This window comes from Channa argus, chromosome 5 (genome assembly GCF_033026475.1).
Source record: "Channa argus isolate prfri chromosome 5, Channa argus male v1.0, whole genome shotgun sequence".
Lineage (NCBI taxonomy): Eukaryota > Metazoa > Chordata > Actinopteri > Anabantiformes > Channidae > Channa > Channa argus.
The window spans coordinates 18,355,967-18,374,438 of record NC_090201.1 but is presented as its reverse complement, the minus strand read 5'-3'; the positions used below and the strand labels follow the sequence as shown (position 1 = coordinate 18,374,438).

General features: G+C 37.7%; 1 protein-coding gene across 3 annotated transcripts in view; it reads left to right on the top strand.

The window, feature by feature from the left end:
* The first annotated feature begins 8,168 nt into the window (after positions 1-8,168).
* Positions 8,169-18,472, top strand: part of atp2b2 (ATPase plasma membrane Ca2+ transporting 2) — a 115,795-nt gene continuing 105,491 nt past the window's right edge. For all 3 annotated transcript variants that reach the window (XM_067504281.1, XM_067504282.1, XM_067504279.1), the window contains exon 1: positions 8,169-8,330. The gene's annotated coding sequence lies outside the window, so the exon portion shown is untranslated. The remainder of the gene's footprint in view (positions 8,331-18,472) is intronic.

Below are 18,472 nucleotides of genomic sequence, written 5' to 3'. Positions count from 1 at the left end.
TTTTTACTTTGTGATAATAAGCTTTGAGTAAACAATGGGTTCCTGCAGACTGACTTTAAACCTAATGTATAGAAATATTTTCTTTATATTTAACCTTAAGTTCATGGAACTAATCTATTAAAAATAAAGACCATGAATTTCAACAGCAATTAAATTTTTACATTGTGTAAAATATGCTTTTTTACTTTCTTGTCACGTTAAATGAAGTCAGGTTTAATATACATTTTAATATTGCATTGCCATGTTCCTTGACACATTATTATAGATACAAAATGGTTAATATATTACAGAGGAAAAGTAGAATCTTAATTTTAGTAAACTTCCTCTTTTATTTATTTTTCCATATCCGCAGTCCTCCACCTGCCTTTTACCCATCCTCATAAGTCAGTCGTTTCTCCTTCTGTTAGTAGGATAATGAAAAAAACAAGACAAAACAAACCCAGAGACAGTTAAGGAGAAAGTGGTGGGTGGGCAATATAGTGTCCTTAAACGACTGAGAGATGATTGGGGTCTGCGTGGATTTCCATTGACATAAAAAACTTGATGTAAAGGATAATACCTGTGTATAAGTGAATACTTCAATAAAAAGGGGGAGGGGGGATTCTAAATATTGGTCCTAAATATTTTAGTTATAAGAATTTGTTATACCAAGAACTGCATACCATTTAGCTTGAACAAAATGTGGCTAAAGCTGCATGAAGCAGTATCACATCTGATGAATGTTTTCTACCTGTGGATATTCAGTCAGAAACATCCCTGTGTATGATCTTTAACTGTACAAGTCATTTATTAGTCCTTCTTTTAACTTGTAGCCTTTTAAGCAAATGATAAAAACCTCCTGGAGATCAAAGACTTCTGTTTAGGGTTCAGGTTGTGGAGATCTTCCCAGGGCTGCTTAGGAGGATGTGGGTATTTTGACAACAAAGAGACAGCACAGCCTTGGACCTATAGAGGAATAGGTGGGGTTGGTGTTCTGACTTCCAAGACTCCTGGAAGAAGAACCTGGTCCCTACCAGAACTATTCCATCATATAATCCCATATAAAACAATCAGCCTCAGCAAAGCAGCCTGTCTGTTGCTCCATCACTCTGGACTTGACAAAAGCTGAGTGTGAAATGTTTGGCTAACAATAATACCACATGATAGTGCCATCTGCTAACTAGATACACATTCGAGACATATTTTCACTTGCTCATAACTATTTCATTGTGTATGTCATGATGATTCTTACTGTCTTTTAATGCCAATAGTGGCACAGACCTCTTCCTGCTGTAGTTTTAAGTTTTGTGCTCTGTCTCTCTTGTTTTGTATACGGCTGACCCAGTAACTAGCTGTCCGTGTAAAGATGCATTAATCTTCCACTGGGTCATTCTGCAAGCTGGATTTGTTATTGTAAGGATGCCTGAGTCCCCTTTTACTTCCAGCAACCAGTCCGAAGGAGAAATAGGCTTAAAACAAGACTTAATATTTTATAATTTAATTCTCATTTTAACAAAGCTTTGGACTGTAAATGCAGATAGGGTTCTGAAGGAAACTTTGAAGAGGCTCACAAGGTCACTAGAGAATCACAGTTAGGTATTATTATTATAATAACATAGTTGACCTTGATATCTGGCTTGACTGTTGGTGATTAAACGTAATGTTTTGCTGACTGGCTTTCCAAGGAATGTTTATACGGTGCTGACGTCCACAGGCATGGTGTTAATCCATGTCTGTGCAACCCGGTTTCCACTGATATGCACTCACTATAGTCAGGAGGTGTGTGTGTGTGTTTGTGTGTGTTTATTACTGAATGAGCCAGTAGTGAGAACTTCTTGAGGAAGTTAAAGTAACTCTCAATTGGGGGCGCTGCTGCAGAACCTTGTTTCTGGTTGTGATCTTTACAATATGTTAACATTTCCCACTAACTTGAATTCAAATCAAATATATAAATATATAATCTTATTATATCAATGTTCACAAGCATTTGTACACTACAATAGTATCAGAGCTAGCACAGTAGACTCAAAACACACTGGAACCTGTCCGTTAACCATGAATGTTTCAGAAGTGCCAGTTTATTTGTACCCATTGTATCAATGGTGCAAACAGGAAATATGTAACAGTCTGAATGTTGAGGGTGGGTCATTTATCATCAACATTTTTTTAAGGCAAGGTAAAGTTCTTCATTTATCATACATACAAGGTTATCATGGTATACTATATCGTATTTCGTATCGTATTAATGTATACAGTTAGTCTGTTTTTGGTTGATAAGTGAATAAAATAAAAACAACTTTATTGTTTTGAAGCCATAATCACATAAAAACCCCTCTATATGTCATAAAACAGTTGGACTCAGGGATTTAAAACATTTTTCAACATAACCCAGTAATTCCAGAATTAAAGAGTTGAATACTGTACCATACACAATATGGCATAATTTCAGATATTTGGTTGTTTTGGAGAATTTGGTTTGTGTTGCTGTTGAACTGTATTGTGTTATACTAAAATCTGTTATATTATTGAATAATTATATCCAATTTCACAATGGGCTAAATCTGTAAAACACAGTACAGTTCCCCTGCACTATAACCTGTATATACCAACATGATCACAGAGTTAAAATTAAAACTTCTCCAAAACATTATCGCCATCAACAGATAGATGTATTATAGTTTGAGTCCATTCTCCTTCATTTGCCTGAAAAAAGTTTGTAGTAAAACTGTAAATTCTCAAAGTTTAACTTTAAGATGTGTAGTCCAGCATCTCTATAGTCAGTGATTTAGTCCGCCCCCTCCAAGGCGGAGCAGCATGCTGCTTCGCTGGTTAAAAATTAAGTGAACAGCTCTGTCTCATCTTCCTCTCATCCATCTCATTCCCATCTGCTCCTGCTGCTCCATTTGTGGCTCTGCACACCCAGGCCTGGGTAGGAGAGCAGGTCAACAACCCATCTCCTAACAGACCTCACAGAAATACAGTATGCAGCTTAGGTTAAGTGAACATGACCCCTGTCAGCTAACTCTAACGACCTACAGCAAACTTCATTACAGTGTGCTGTGTTGACAGTCGGCGACAAACTCAAGTACCAGAGTAAAGACAGGTGTGTTTTTTTAGAATATTTAGGCCAGCAAGCCTTGGCAACGTGTGCTGCGTAGTGGAAAAATCTAAATCTCTGCCAGTAAATGAATTTCCAGCGCCCTGCGTGTTGCCCACTGCAGAATGACAGAAGCAAATGCAACCTCAAAAAGTAAGCACGATGGCTAAGAGGTTGAATGAAAAAAGGCATGTTTGCCATTTTTACTGTAGAAGCAATAGGTCAAATAGCAGTCAATGTCCTGCCAGTGAAGTATATTGTATTATCTTAACCATACAACATTTCTATGTAGTGCAAGAATGTAGGGAAAGACAGAAAAATGCCCCATTAAGGCTGGACTGGGGGTCAGTGGGTCTTCATTGTCTCCCCTGCTTCAGCAATCACATTCTTTTTTTGTCAAAGCTCACACACTTACCGCTGCACTTAGCAACATTTGTGGTAATAGTTATCAATCATACTACTACCTCACAGCTATCAAAAAAATAAGCAAATACTTCTAAAAGATCAATGTGATCAGAATGATTAGAAAGGGCAACGTTAAATGAATGAAATAAAAAAAAAAAATAATGATGTATGTAATGTGTTAATACAAAATTTCTAAAATTCCCAAATGGTTTAATGTTTCCAACATCCATTAAACATTTAAATTTTTTTCTAGTACCCACTAAATACCCAACATGGCTGTACACAGTGACTTGTTAGGTTGAAAAGTGTCTGTTTAACTTTTAGGTTTATTGAGCACTTAGATGAAGCTATGGTAACAGATGTCATTTGACATTAATAGTAATAAAAATCATTTTGTGTCTATGTTTCATATTCCAAAATTTCAAGTTGTATTTTTATAACATATTCCAAACTCAATATTTTTGTGTATAATAATCATTGCAAGACCTCTGATTTTGCAACAGATAATAATATTTATACCCTCAACCCCTAAATTTAGGCTCCAGTGCTTTAGAGTCTCCAGAAACAATGGCACTATGCTGAAATGACACATTTCGCATGTATGTTTTAACTTCTCTCCTCGTGAAGTCAAAAAAAGAAATTAAATATTTTGTGTTGGATGAAAAGTGGTGTTTACACCAAAGTAGCCATGTAAAATACCGCCCCCCTTTGTTGAGCTAACAAATCATTAACAGCAGTTTTTAACAAATAAGTTTTCGAATGCACAACAACAGGTTCCACTCTTAACACACTACAGAAAAACTATTTTGTTTACTGCCAATTGCTGCTCTATGCAATACATCAGCATGTTTCTGTATTTATCTCATTAAAATCAAACGGACCAACCAGTTTGCTCTTAATATTTTTGCTGTGTGATATATATCTAATTGGCTTTATGTAAAGTTTGTTCCACTTGCAGGGAACGTACACAATCTTAAGTGATGTCATGTCGCAAGTGCAGAAGTCCATAGACAAGAATTCGAAGTATTTAGTACAACAGGAAATGACTCGTAGCATACATCACAGCCTTGTTGTCACACTCAGACCCTGTGGAGGAAAAGAAAATTATCAAGCTTGAGGTTGTTTTTTAATATAGCCCATGTTTTCTTAGGCCCAAGGAAATGTATGATACTGGCCAGTACCACAAACAGATATATGGGCTGAGTAGAGTAACACGCTAAAATAATGATGACAAACATATGGAAAAGTTGTGGAACAAAATCAGAAATGAATAGTTATTGCAACACAAGATGTAAACACTTACTATAATCCAGTAAGAGGTGTGTCTTGTTTAGTCATCATTTGTTCAGGATTTATCCCGCATCTCAACATCCCTAGAAAATGAACTTATAATGTGTGATGGCTGGCCTACACCCATCTTCATCACGGGAACAACATCTAAAGCGAAGATACAGTGTTATACAGTACACTGGGATGGTAAACATGGAATTAGGAAATATTTTATTATGTGAGTGACACAGCATGATAAAGTTAGGTCTAAAGTATCGGTTGGTTGTTTCTGACAGTTATCCTGTGTCCACATACATATCACTTTAAGTTTTAGTTGCATTAAGAACCACCACTGGCAATTTAAAGTGTAGGCACACAACTATCCAAGAAGGGGACAAAAATATCGTCTATGTTTTACCTTTTAAAGGTAATTTACTGGCACTTTAATACTTACTGTTCCAACATTTGTTTAAGTCACCTGGGCCCTGTTTCTTATATGTGGCTTAATCCAAGATCCCAGACCAAATGAGTAATGCTGGCTGTTCTAATCTTGGATCAGGTTGTCTAAATATGTCTGTACTCCAGCCCCACTTGAGAATTGGATTAGAATAGCCGGATTTTATCATCAGTGCTGCAACCTCACAGCTTGCCCCCCTTTGTGGAGCCAGTCTGTGTGGAGGAAGCATGTTCTCCTCATCCTTGGTGACTGTAAATTGTTTGTGTGAAAATGTGAGTGTGATATGTTTGTCTTTCTGTGTATGTCACTCTACATTGGCCCTGAGATAGACCGGCGTCCTGTACATGGTGTAGCCCACCTCTTGCCCAATGACAGCTGGGAAAAGCTCCAGCCTGCCACAACCCTGAACATGTTAAGCGATTAAGAGGGTGGATGGATGCATTTTATCGTCTGAGATAACTGTGGGCTCCGGCGGTTGTTGGCTAGACCGCTGAAACAGTTAATGCTAGTTCCTTTAGAAAGGTGTCAGAACACACGGACAAACTATGATCAGCTCGCTTCCCTTTGACTACGCACTGATGACAGAAGACACAGAGAGAACAAAATGAGAAATGGTGAAAGGAAGAGAGAGCACATTTTTAGAGCCGCTATAAAAAAATGAAAGCCGAAAGGTTCTCACAAATTAAAAGTGAATTACTGGCACCACAATATCATGTCCACTGATCTGACAGTGAATCATTTGTATAATCTGCATCACATTCAGAGCAATTTTACAAAAATACTCTGCAAACTGCTGCCGGTGTATCACTCTTTGCCCTATAGAACATTAATGATGGAGACTTTATTGCAGGTAAATAAATTTAAAATGAGACATTAATTTAATTTTTGAATGCTGTTATGCCACCACTCACACACAGGCCTACATATACCATCCAAATCTGAAAAGTTATCTTTTTACATTGAATAAACCTTAGATCAAACCTGCCCCTGAATAACTGATGAGCTCAACATGACATTGAAAGAACCAACAGAATTGTCAACCTAATTATCCGGCTAACCTATTAATCTGACCTACTAATCTGACTGTCAGAAACTGGAATAACTACATTTTTGTGCAGAGGCAGAGGCTGTGAAACAATATTAGGATTTAACATGATTTTAAGCAAAATTTACATTTACATTTAGTCATTTAGCAGACAACGCAATATTATTTTGTTCATGTACACATTATATCCACAGCAATGAAATAAAGGTTTAAACGTGAATGTCATTTTAGGTAAGGAGTCTTGATCTAGTTTTGAATATTTTAGTGAATTTGTCTTCAGATGGGAACATTTGCATCAAAACCAAAATTAAAACATCCAAAGTTGTATTTGTAATTTTTGTTGACTGCGAAGGCAGAAAAATACATCAGGTAAATACATCTTGCTTAAAACAACTTGCTGATTTGTTTGTTAATGCGCGTATCAGTAAGTTGCAGATGGTCCCCAATTGACGCACCAACAGGTGAACAGACACCTGCAGGTAGCGCCTGTGCTGTAGTCGGTTAAACATAGTGAAATAGTCTACTTCCTAGTCAAGTTTGACAATATTGGCAATAACCTCAATATACGTTTTGATGGAATTTGTGAACTTTTGGGGTTTTTATATTTTGTCAGTATATCTCACGTCCAGGCAAAACGTCAGTCTGCTTTAATTCACCAGGCAGCTTATTGGTGATATATGATTGTATTTGTAATCCATTCAGTGTTGTAGAGTGTGGCCATTACTGTAAAACACTACAGGAAAAAAAAAAACATCAGGCAACTTCCTCCGACTGCAGAAAGGTTTGGATTTTTATTCGGGGACTCACTGAATCGGGATCAGATTAGACCTTAGCCAAAATGGAAATGTGAAACATCTCAGTCCTGCTGGTCTGATTGATTTATTGCCTCAGCTTGTTCGCTGCCGGTGTTATTAGCAATAGTTGTAATGTTTGGACAGAAGGAGGAAAGCAAGTCAAACGTGATGTCACAAGTAACTGGTGTTAAAAACAAAGTCAAGTTGTAAGTTTTTTATGAGTCATGAAATTCGTGAGTGGAGGGCAACTCGAGTGCCCGGCTCCGCAAGTGTTCTGCCCGCTCCAACATGGCGGCGACGTCAAGGCCAGTTGGAGCTCGGCCTCTCTACTTGAAACACCAACTATAGCCAAAAAAAAAAAAAAAAAGTTGTATGGATTTACAAAAAACGAGCTGCGAAATGTATATTTAACCGTTACGAGAGTCCTCAGAAAAAACGTTAACTAATGTTTTGTTTCAAAGCGAAAGGGACACTTGTTTGCTTTAAAGAAGTTAGTTGGCTACACAAACGAGCTAACCTTGGTTCCAATCATGAATAATTTAGCAGCGATATGTCTTTAATAACAACGAGATAGTGATGCAACTTTGCAACTACTGAAATAATGAGCTAAGGTCTTACTTGATAGACGATGAGTTGCCAATTAATTTAATGAAATAGTTCAATGTCATTTTCAATGTCATTTTTAATCAGTCAGATCAGCCAAAAAGTGACAAATACCTTGCTGTTTTTTAGCTTCTCAACCTCCAGTTTTGATGCCTTTGTCTCTAAATGTGATACTTTTCCATCTCATATAATGTTCTATCATAGGTGCCAATGAGTGACCTTCATGAAGTCATGGTTATGGTCTGTGGGAAGTTATGCGTTATTGATGGAAGAGTTGTATTAATAAACCATTAATAGAAAAGGAAATTTTATATTAGTTCGCTTAGGTCATCCGTGAGGTTTATACTTTAGTTACCAACTTCGTGGTTAACTCTCTTTAAATTGACTTCCCCAAACACCACCACCAACAACAGCAACAATTTATTTAAATCGCACAATACTGCGCAACACCTGAGCTCCTCGTCCGCAAGTACGTCGGGAAGCTGTGCGCCAAAAGCAGCTGCGAAGCCCCGAGTGGATCGACGCATCCGGGACGTGCGTCGTGACTGAAAGAGGGAGCGCTTGACTCCCGCTACAGCTTCGTTTCCCGCAACTCCTCATGCTTTAAATGCGGCACCTGTCTTCATCCTGATGCCCCTGATCCTCCTCTTCCTCATCTGTCTTCTGGATCAGCAGAAACAGGTAAGATTGCAACAATGCTTTCGATTTGGAAAATATAACCTATATGTCCTATTAGTGGGGGAAGGAAATGGGAGGTGTAGGATGTACTTCATGCATTTTTCCCTTTTTAGTTTGTCCTTGTTGTGGTTGTAAAGAGACAGCTGTCAGATAATAATTCGGTGGTAATGGTGTACGCACTGGCATCCGTAGTGAGATGCGCCTGCAGGACTGACACACTGTTGCAGCCTTTCCTGTCTGCTGTCGTTGCCACAGAGACGTGCAGTCTGCCGCAGGTATGCATTGAACCACGGGGGATGGCTGTTATCAAGTTTATTTGTAAATGTATGCAGTATATTCTCTCTCATAGCATACGGAATGGAAGACTTAAAGAATGATTAACATACTGGGTCGTCCTTTTGTTTTTGTTTCCACATTTCTTTGAGAGCAGCACAACTTAAAGTAGTCCCACTTTGTGTTGCCTTTACATTTGAGTTCACAAGGTTCCATATTGTTTAACTTAAACTTAAGTTTTGAATATATTTCCAGAGTCCTTTTAAACTCTTCTTAATGTGTCGTTGGAAAAGGAATAAAAAAAAAAAACCTCCATCAAATGGTTTTTAATGTGATGCAGATCTATTTTCTCATAGCCAAACAAAAATGTAGCTGAATGTAGCTTTTGGAATTTTAATAAGTACCCAAAACAAAACAAAAAGTGCAGTGCTGCAATAAACCCTGCCCTGAAGGTAATGTTCAGTTTTTGCTTAAAGTAGAGAGGTGAGGATTTAACTATATGATAATTCTGGAAAATCTAGTTTTGTAAATTGCACTTTACTTAGCTTGATCTTATTAAAATACAGTAAATACTGTATGGAGGACAGTATAGTAGAAAGACCAAGTATAAGGTAATACATTTAAAACAGAACAATGCATCATCCAGTATGATCATAAAGCCATAGCAACTTGTCTTAGAAATCTTATTTATTGCCTAACTGCAGTTTATGCAAGTACAAGTTAGACAGCATGTTTAAGCTCAGTGTATCTAATACACTGCCAGCTGCATGGACACTGATGATATTTTCCCACTATTTTACATTTTCATTTAAAAATGTGTTAACAATTTACTAATGAGCAAGGAGCTATGTTGTTTTCAGCTACCTCTATTAGGAGGTACAGTCACAATGTTTTTTTTTTAATCTACATAAGAAGAGTCTGAAGATTCTGGAAAGATATTCAGAACAACAGTCAGACTTGTTTTAACTGCCCGTTCACTGTTTTCATGTATTACCTGTAAGTCAAAGTTAACCAAGTGTTTATCTGTGTAGGCTTTCTGAAGACCAGCCAGCTTTACTCTAATGGTTTTAGTGAAACGTCTGCTATCTGTTGTCATTACTGATGGTTCAGTGTTTATAGGGCAGAGTATCCTCACCACTAGTCCTTATTAAAAACAGTCTCCTTCAATATCCCATTTCAGACTCTGTCAGTGAATATTAGATACAAACAATATTCATTTGTGTGTAGTATATGAAAAGCTGACTCCTTAGTGTGTACTCCATCTCATATGCTGGGAAGATTGTGGCATGCTGGACATCCTTGAAGGAACAAACACAGTGCCAATCTTTATTAATGTCTTATAGAGGTACTGTAGTTCCTATATAATTGCTGAACTATTGATCCAGCTGTAGAAATGTGTGCAAAACAGTCAAAAGTAACCACCAATAGACACTCAGTCAGAGGTGTTTCTAGATGTCATTATGTTTACGCAAGCATCCGCACATAAAAACTTGATTAGTTAATAAAATCATGAATTCTAATGAAGCGTTTAGGCCTGTTAATTACCGCTGCACATTCAGTGTTTCCTCTGCTTTTCATTTGCATATCATGCCACAGTGTGAAAATTAATTTTGCCATGAACAATTCTCACTGCAGTGATTACAAATGCAATTGCAGGCATTTTGATTCTCACAGAATTTCTGGACAGATGGATGAAAAATCTGTGTCTGATTATGTTTCTTTTGTGTTTTCCTCCTTCTATCTCTTCCCTCCTGTTTTCTCACAGTGATAAATAGGATTGTTGTTTTTATTGTAGCTGTCCAGATGTGCCTTTTAAAAACTTGTGATCAAAGCTATTTCAGATATGTTTCTAAAACTTTATACAGTTAATCCTGATAGGCATTGTCAGTAGTTAAAACCAAAGAAAGCTTTGTTTCACTATACACCTAACAGCCACTTTTGTTATTGCATTTACCACTCGAATCCGGTTTATATTATTGTTTACCTTATTATGCAAGGAATCTTATATTATACTTTTGTCAAATCCAAGCTGTGTTGATGTACCTGGTTTCTGAGTCTTGGCAGAAATGGACTTTCAGGGCTTGCAGTTAAATAATCTAGACTTCAGGGTGAACCGCATATTAGAGAGCTTACAGTGAGCTGTTTGTATTAGGTGCATTCAGGTCAAACTATTCGCTCAACAAAGCTTTTAGTGAGACTCAACGAACCTGCAGTATTTCGTTGTGAAGGAGGTTTGCATTATGTCAGGCCAAGTAGTAAAACCGGAAAACTAACTGGTGATGGAATTGAAATTAGTTTCAGTTATCAGTGTCTTAGTATTCTGTCTCTGTAAATTTTATATGTAAGCATTGTTTTTGTGATTTTTTTTTTTTTTCATACGCCTACCTCCTAGGCTTAAAATTCCTGCTATGTATGAGGCACAGCAGGGACCTCCTGAGTGGTCACCTAAGTTCCTTCCTGCTGACTTGCTGTTCTGTGTTACACTCCCACTAAAACAGAATTCATTGTGCATGTGTGGCATTAGAAAAAAAGTGTGATTTTATATTTTTTTAAGTTACAAGGTGGGAGTGCATTTAATGCTGGTGAAGGGGATTGTCTTCACATTTCTCAGTGTCAGGAACATCCAATCTCCCAAAATAGTGCGTCTGCAAACATAACATTCTTAGCTGCAGTATTTTGGAGAATGAAAAACAAATTAGGCCCCTAGAAAGAGAACGAATGTTGTTTGATTTAAAACTGAAGACTAGCAAACATCTATGTAATTATGTAAACATTCATCATTTATCTAAACATCTGCATGAAAAAATGGACAGGCAGGGGGCACTTGCTCTGGCTTTGATTGAGGGTGGACACAGAAAAAAAGGGATCTGTGTGGGTACATGAAAGCAACAAAAAGAGTAGCAATCACTGAGATTACCAGCTGGTCCAGGACGTTTGCCTGGCTGAAGGTCGCTTCAAGGCTAATTTTTACTTTGACCATTGCTGTCAATAATGGGGCCCTCAATTAATCTGATTGGACAATAAAAAAAAAAATGTTGTTGAATACTAATGTTGTTGAGTGTTTCTGTTGTGAATGTAACTTTATTCCGCTGGATACATTTAATGCGTTCTTTCTAAAACCACAAGGCACATAGTTTGGAGGTGGCTGGACTTCTCATCTCTGACACCTGGAGGTTTTCCCCTACAGCTCCCCTCTACAGTCAGTCATCGTGGGAATATCATGCATCGGAATTACTGCACTGGTTACAGTGCACATAATTGTGATCCATCGACCGCAGGGCCAGCTGTGATAAGCTTGACATGTTGCTTTCCCACTTCCCTGACAGCACACCTCTTATCATCTTTGGAGACCTGAACATCCACCTAGACAAACCTCAGGCTGCTGACGCTCTTGCACTTCTAAACACATTTGACCTTTGGATCCTCCTACTCCACTCATAACTTTCCGCTGCAACTTCAGGTTTCTCAATGCCAATCAGTATTCTTCCCTGGTCTTTGCAACCCTGTCCCTGCCACTAGTTCTCTGCATTTGATACGAATACAGCCACTGACAGCTTCTGCATTACACTGTCAATCTGTCTGGACAGTCTCTACCCCATCTTCCAAAACTTGTCATCACCTCAGCTCTTAATCCCTGGCTCACTCACCAGATCCGTGATCAACGCACGTTGCTCAGGAGTGTTGAGAGGAAGTGGCGCAAATCCAAGACTCCATCTGCTCTTACTGAATATCGGAGTCTGCTTGCATCTTTTTCTCATGGCGTTACGAATGCAGAAAGTGAATACTTCCAGGACAAACTTAGCAATACCACTGACACTTTCAAATCACTCCTCTACCCCCATTCACTCTCCCCATCCACCTCTCTCACTGCTCAAGACTTTGCCATCTTTTTTACTAATGAGGTGGCAGCCATCAGCTCCCACTTCTTTCCTCCACATTGATACACCCTACTAACTTCATCTAACAGCGCATCACTCTCCTCAATTTTCACTCTGATTGAGGAAGACACATCCACCCTCCTCCTCCCTAACCATCCTACAACCTCCTCCACTCTCCTTCAACCACTTGCAACCACACTAATCCTAGCCATTACACAAATCATTAATACGTCTCTCGCAAAAGGCACTTTCCCTACCTCATTCAAGTATGCCAAGAAGAAGCATTCCCTCGACCCCCTCTCTTGTTTCTGAGTGTGCCTCAGGACTCGGTTTTTGGTCCTCTTCTTTTTTCCATCTGTACTACATCCCTGGGTTCTATCATCCACTCATATGCCTTTTCCTATCATTGCTGTGCTGAAAACACACAGCTCTTCCTGACATTCACACCAGAAGACTTCACTCTCATCACATATTCTGCCTGACTCTCTGACATTTCTGCTTGGATGAGAACAAGACCTCTTCAGCTCAGTGGTTCCACGATGTTGGAATGAGCTAACAAACTTCTCTTTGACAAGCCTCACTCCCGATACTTAAAAAACTGTTGAAATCAAAGCTTTTCCGCAAGTTTCTGTGCACTTAAGTCTTGGAAAAACAAAACTGTCCATTTTGTGCTTTCTTGCACTTGCATGTTACTTGTAAATTGCTTTGGATGAAATTGTAAATTGTATGCCAAATGACTAGATCTGAACGTCAAGGTGCCATCTAGTATCTATATGAATGAAAACTCTGTCCATCAGGAACAAAATAAATAAATAATGTGAGGTTGTTAGAGCTGCAAATTCCACATAGTGACAAGGTCGTTGTTGTAGGATGTGAAACTATTGTCCACTTCTCCTTTTACCACATTTATTGTCGGTTTCTTATAAGATTGACCATGATCATCTCTCTAACCTAAACCAGGAAGGTATACTGTCACAATTTGGTTAGAGGCCTTTTTAGTAACATCAAATCAGAAAATGCTTACTTGTATTACGTAGAAAAAAAAATTGTTATTCAAATTAGATCACAAACAGGGTTGAACTTATTGATTGTGTACTACTTAAAATTACTTAAAGGACGCCGTTACTGATTTTGAACTTGTTTCTGTTGGTTCTAGTTTGGGGTAGTACATTTAGATAAATGCCATTAAACTCACCTTTGACATCACTATATTAAAATATCTCTGTACTTTAAGCTGAAAAATGCCTCCAGATGACATCGCTTGAAAGGAACTTCAGTCCATATTATGTTGTCTTGTTGCTCATACGATGGATTTTGTAATCATGGTCAGCCTGCTTTTCCAGAGCTCCCCCAGATGACATCATCTGAACTCCAAGTGATGGAAAATTCCCCAGATGATGTCATCTGGGGGAGTTTTTCAGTTAGAAGCTGAGAAATATTGTAATATAGGGAATTTAGAGAGAGGTTTAAAAGCATTAATGCACATTTACACCCTAAACTGAAGCCATAGAAATTAAGTTGAAAATTGGAGAGGTTGCCCTTTAATCAGACTAATTGGTTGTTAGTCAGAACAATTGATAGAACAGTTGATATAAATATATGATAAACACAATCTGCGTAAACAACTATGTGGCAAATAAAGTAGTTCAAGGCAACACATTATAGAACAAACCTCTTGATACCATATTTAGTCGATGTGGTTTGGACTTATTTATTATTATTTTCTTATAACCTTTAAGACGTGTTGACAGTAAGGTTTGAGGATTTACTATCTGGTGTTGTTGTCTTTTGTAAACAGAAACTATTTGTCTTCACCTTAAGTTTAGTTCTGCAGCTGTTTAAAATGTTATGGGTAGGCAGACATTTTTATGTGACAGTGATGAATAAACATTTGTGGAAAAAAAACACAAAATGGTTTTAGTTTCATTGTTATACTGCAGTCCATGGGGTGGTGTTAAAAAACCTTGATCTCTTTCAAACATATTGGCAGTAGAGTCCAGATTGATATAACACTGTACTCTGGGGGTGTGTATTGATGTTCACAGTAATGTACAACAGTAAGGTCAATGCAGAGTGACAGTCGTTTGCCACTATGTGGAATTGTTGTGGCATTGAAGTTGTCCTTGTGCTGTACTCATTGTCATCCACACAAAGAGCTTCTGAAACACACACTGTGTATCCATTATAGCAGTTATAGCATGTCTGCAGAAAACATGGAGAGTTCTCCTGCTTTTTAGACAATATAGCACTATGTTCTAGGCAAGACAGTGGTTCATTGATAATCATTAAATCACCATTTAATAATTTAATGGATAAAAGTATATTGACCAAAAATTGAAATGATTTACTAGAACTGAATATACGTAGGTCACGGAAGTGGTTAATAAGTTTTATTATAAGAAAACACCACTGCATTTGATACAATCTTAGTTAACTACTGATTGTTAACATAACCAACTGTTAATTAAGGACATTGAATATAAATTGCTTTCTTACTTTGAATTGTTGCTTGGTTTAAATCACATGAAATCTCAGATGAACAAGTGCTTACTGTGTGACACAGGCTCTAAATACTACTTAAGCTGTGAAACAGAAATCCTGCAGGGTGAAAGAAATTTGGTAACTATTTTTGTTATGTTTTTTCTCTTGGTCTTTTTGTCTGCATTTCCATCAAACATTGTTTCTTGGCATTGGCCATACTGTATAGGTGATTGCCTAGGGTGCCACCAGCTAGAAGGGTGACAGATGCTTTTATTTTTATTACTGTAAACCTTTAAGTATGAAATATGTTTAGGAAGGGGACTTTAAGTTTGTGCATAAGACAACTGGTGCATGTTTTTGTTTTTTTTTAACTATCCATGCTGGCATTGCACCCATCACACAGCTCAACTCTGCAACAGCAGTAAGCTGAGTCAGTAAGGCTCATGTATAAAATGACAGCTACCTGCACCTGCTTTCAGGGACAGATGTTGTGTGGGCACACACGGCTGTGCCCACGCAACCCAGCCAAATTTAGCAACTTGTTGGCCAGACTTTTAACTACTTACTTTTGGGTTGACTCACTGATACTTCTCAGTAAGCATGCTCTCGTGTGGCGTACCCCTTGAACTGTGTTCTGTGCGTGTGGACAGGACAACAGCATGTTGAGTCCTGATTGAGCTGCAAAAGTGCCTAAGTGACTGACCAAAATAATCCAATAATATCCAGGTAAACTACGCCTTTATTTTGGTTAAAGCTCAATGTAACTCGACTTTTTCTCTCTAAATCCACAAGGTTTATGAGAGTGGGGTTGTTGGAGTTCATTGCAGTTCATTGCAACTGGAGTCTGTGGGAATTGGACCACAGAGTTTGAGTTGATATAGTCTGGTCATACTGCACACATAACTATGATTGTAATTTTAAATAATTCAGTTATTTTTAGTTAGTTATTTTATATTTCATTCATTTTAGATAATTTAGTTATTTTCAAGGCCCTGATCTGAAAAATTCCAGAAGTGGCCCTGGTTTACACCACTGTTTATCAATTAGGCACTGATGCTGGTTCCTATTAACACACCTGTGTGAAAAATATGTAAATTTTCTCTTTGAATGGTATTTAATAAAAAATCTGCTTTGATTTTCAATATCTGAAGAAATAACTATCAGAAACTAGTATTTCAAACATTTTAGACTAGGATATCCAACTGTCCTTTTTCTCACGAGGTCAGGTTCTGTCTGGATGACAGCAAAAGTTAAAATTAATTTTTGTTTTTGAACAAAGTGAAAAATGTCTCCTTTGCTATGGAGAAGCCAAGAAGCCTTGGCTTCGCTAGTTACTAAGCTTAAATAATTTTACACCAGCTGAAAACAACAAAGAAAATGCCAAAGAATGGTAGTCATGTTACCTGAGAGATATAAAAATCCCAGACATCCCACCTTTTCTCTCTTTTACTTGGGTTTTTGTGCAGGCTACATTTGAAAATATATTACAGTATGATTTAAATAAAATAGATCAAATTTCTGCTTGGCAGAGTGAAAGTAAGCCACGCAAAGGTGACAATAGTGCTTTATTAGATATGTTTTCAAACAAAGTGGACTACTTTTATTACAGAAAAGTCAGGCAACCAAGCCATTTGTGTTGTCCCACAAATGTGTACATACCAATTAAAGTGAAGTACTGTTGGATCTGCACTGTCTCCTGTGACGTAATCCAGCTGTCTGTTGTTCTTTATGTTTACAATATGTAAAATGAGAACAGTGATGGTTTCCTTTCAATATGCCACATATGACCCTAATTACTGGGGAACTGGAATATAGTTTTAATAAATAATAAATAATATTTTAATCATGTTATTTTGTCGTATAGATATATAGATTACATTTTTTGCCCAAATTGGCCAGCCCTACAGGAAACACTACTCCTTTTGGTGCATGTTATTTTATCATACTTGTTTATTTTATGAGCTCTGTGCACAGGATTTAATTTGATAAATATGAGCTTGATAGCTTAAGAAATTTGCTTTGTAATCTACCATAATAGGTTTTACATTAAACAGTAGAAGTCCATATTTACACTTTTACATGTCATTCCAAGTGTCTTGTATCTGGATACATCCAGACAGATTTAAGGCACTTTTCTTTGCACTTAGTCAAATATACAGTGTGTTTCTCTGTTAGTTGGGCAAGAAGTTTATTTACAGCTGATATCCCCATCTGCATGCACATTTGAGATGCCCCTACTGTAGTCCAGAGGGTGGTGGTAAAGCACCTTAAGCTGTTTGGTAACTGCCAAAAATGCCTCCCCCCAAATAAAAACAGAAGTAGAATAACAAGGATTTAGTAAGCTACCTTCCAAGTACCCTTAAAGTAACACAAGCATGCATATGGATGGATATACTTACACTTTCACTGTCTGGCCAGAATACATCTCTATAGGATTTTCCATTAGTCTTGAATATGTGGATGCTGTTGCCTGACTATTCTATTTAAGTGTATAACTTTGATTGTTCATTTGGAATACTGATGCTTTATGCTGATCACAAGTGTCTTTGAATCCATATTTCTATATCTTCACTTATACTCCCCATGTTAATCTTTCATTGCCACAATTCTATATAACACAATTCTAATCTAACATTATAAACACATTTGTTAAATAACAGTTTTATTTTGATAATTAATACAAAGTTGACTCATCACAAGCCATTTCCATGACAAGTGAGAAACTCCATTCTCTCATGAAGTCTGTGGAAGTTGTAGTTGTAGTTGTAACATCTGTAGTTGAAAAAAAGAAAATTGAAATGCATAATTAAAGTCCCTATTAAAGATTTGAATTCTGGTATTTTGCTAATTTGGTATTGAATCTAACAAAAGTGAAATAAAGTTGAAAATAATAAATACTTTAATAATAAATTACTAATGTGGAAAAATAAATGTTTGACTATCAGAACAACCAGCTGTGCAGGGAGCCACAAGGAAAATTTAAATTTTATGTTTTTTGTCCAAACTGTGTTTGTTTGGCAATAGTTTTAATGTCTGTTTAAGCCACACGTCCCAGGACTGTAGGGCATCTCTGCATTAGCTCTAGCCTGGCTTTGGTCTTACCTATAGGGACGAACATTCAAGGTACCCTGGCAGGGTCATGTTTCTCAGGGTCACTCTCCTGGATTCTATCATCCGCTCACATGGCCTTTCCTTTCACTGCTATGCTGATGACACACAGCTCTTCCTGCCCTTTCCACCGGACGACTCCACTGTCTCATCAAGCATTACTGCCTGTCTCACCAACATCTCTGTCTGCATGAGAGAGAGACATTTTCAGCTCACCCTCTCCAAGACCAAAGTTCTTGTCTTCCCAGCCAGACCTCTGACACAACACAACATCAGCATCAACATTGGATCTTCAGTGAATGTCCCCACTAAGTCAGCCAGAAAGCTTGAGGTCATCATTGACGAACAACTGAGCTTTACGGACCACATCTCCTCAGTCAATAGAGCAAGCAGATTTGCCCCCTA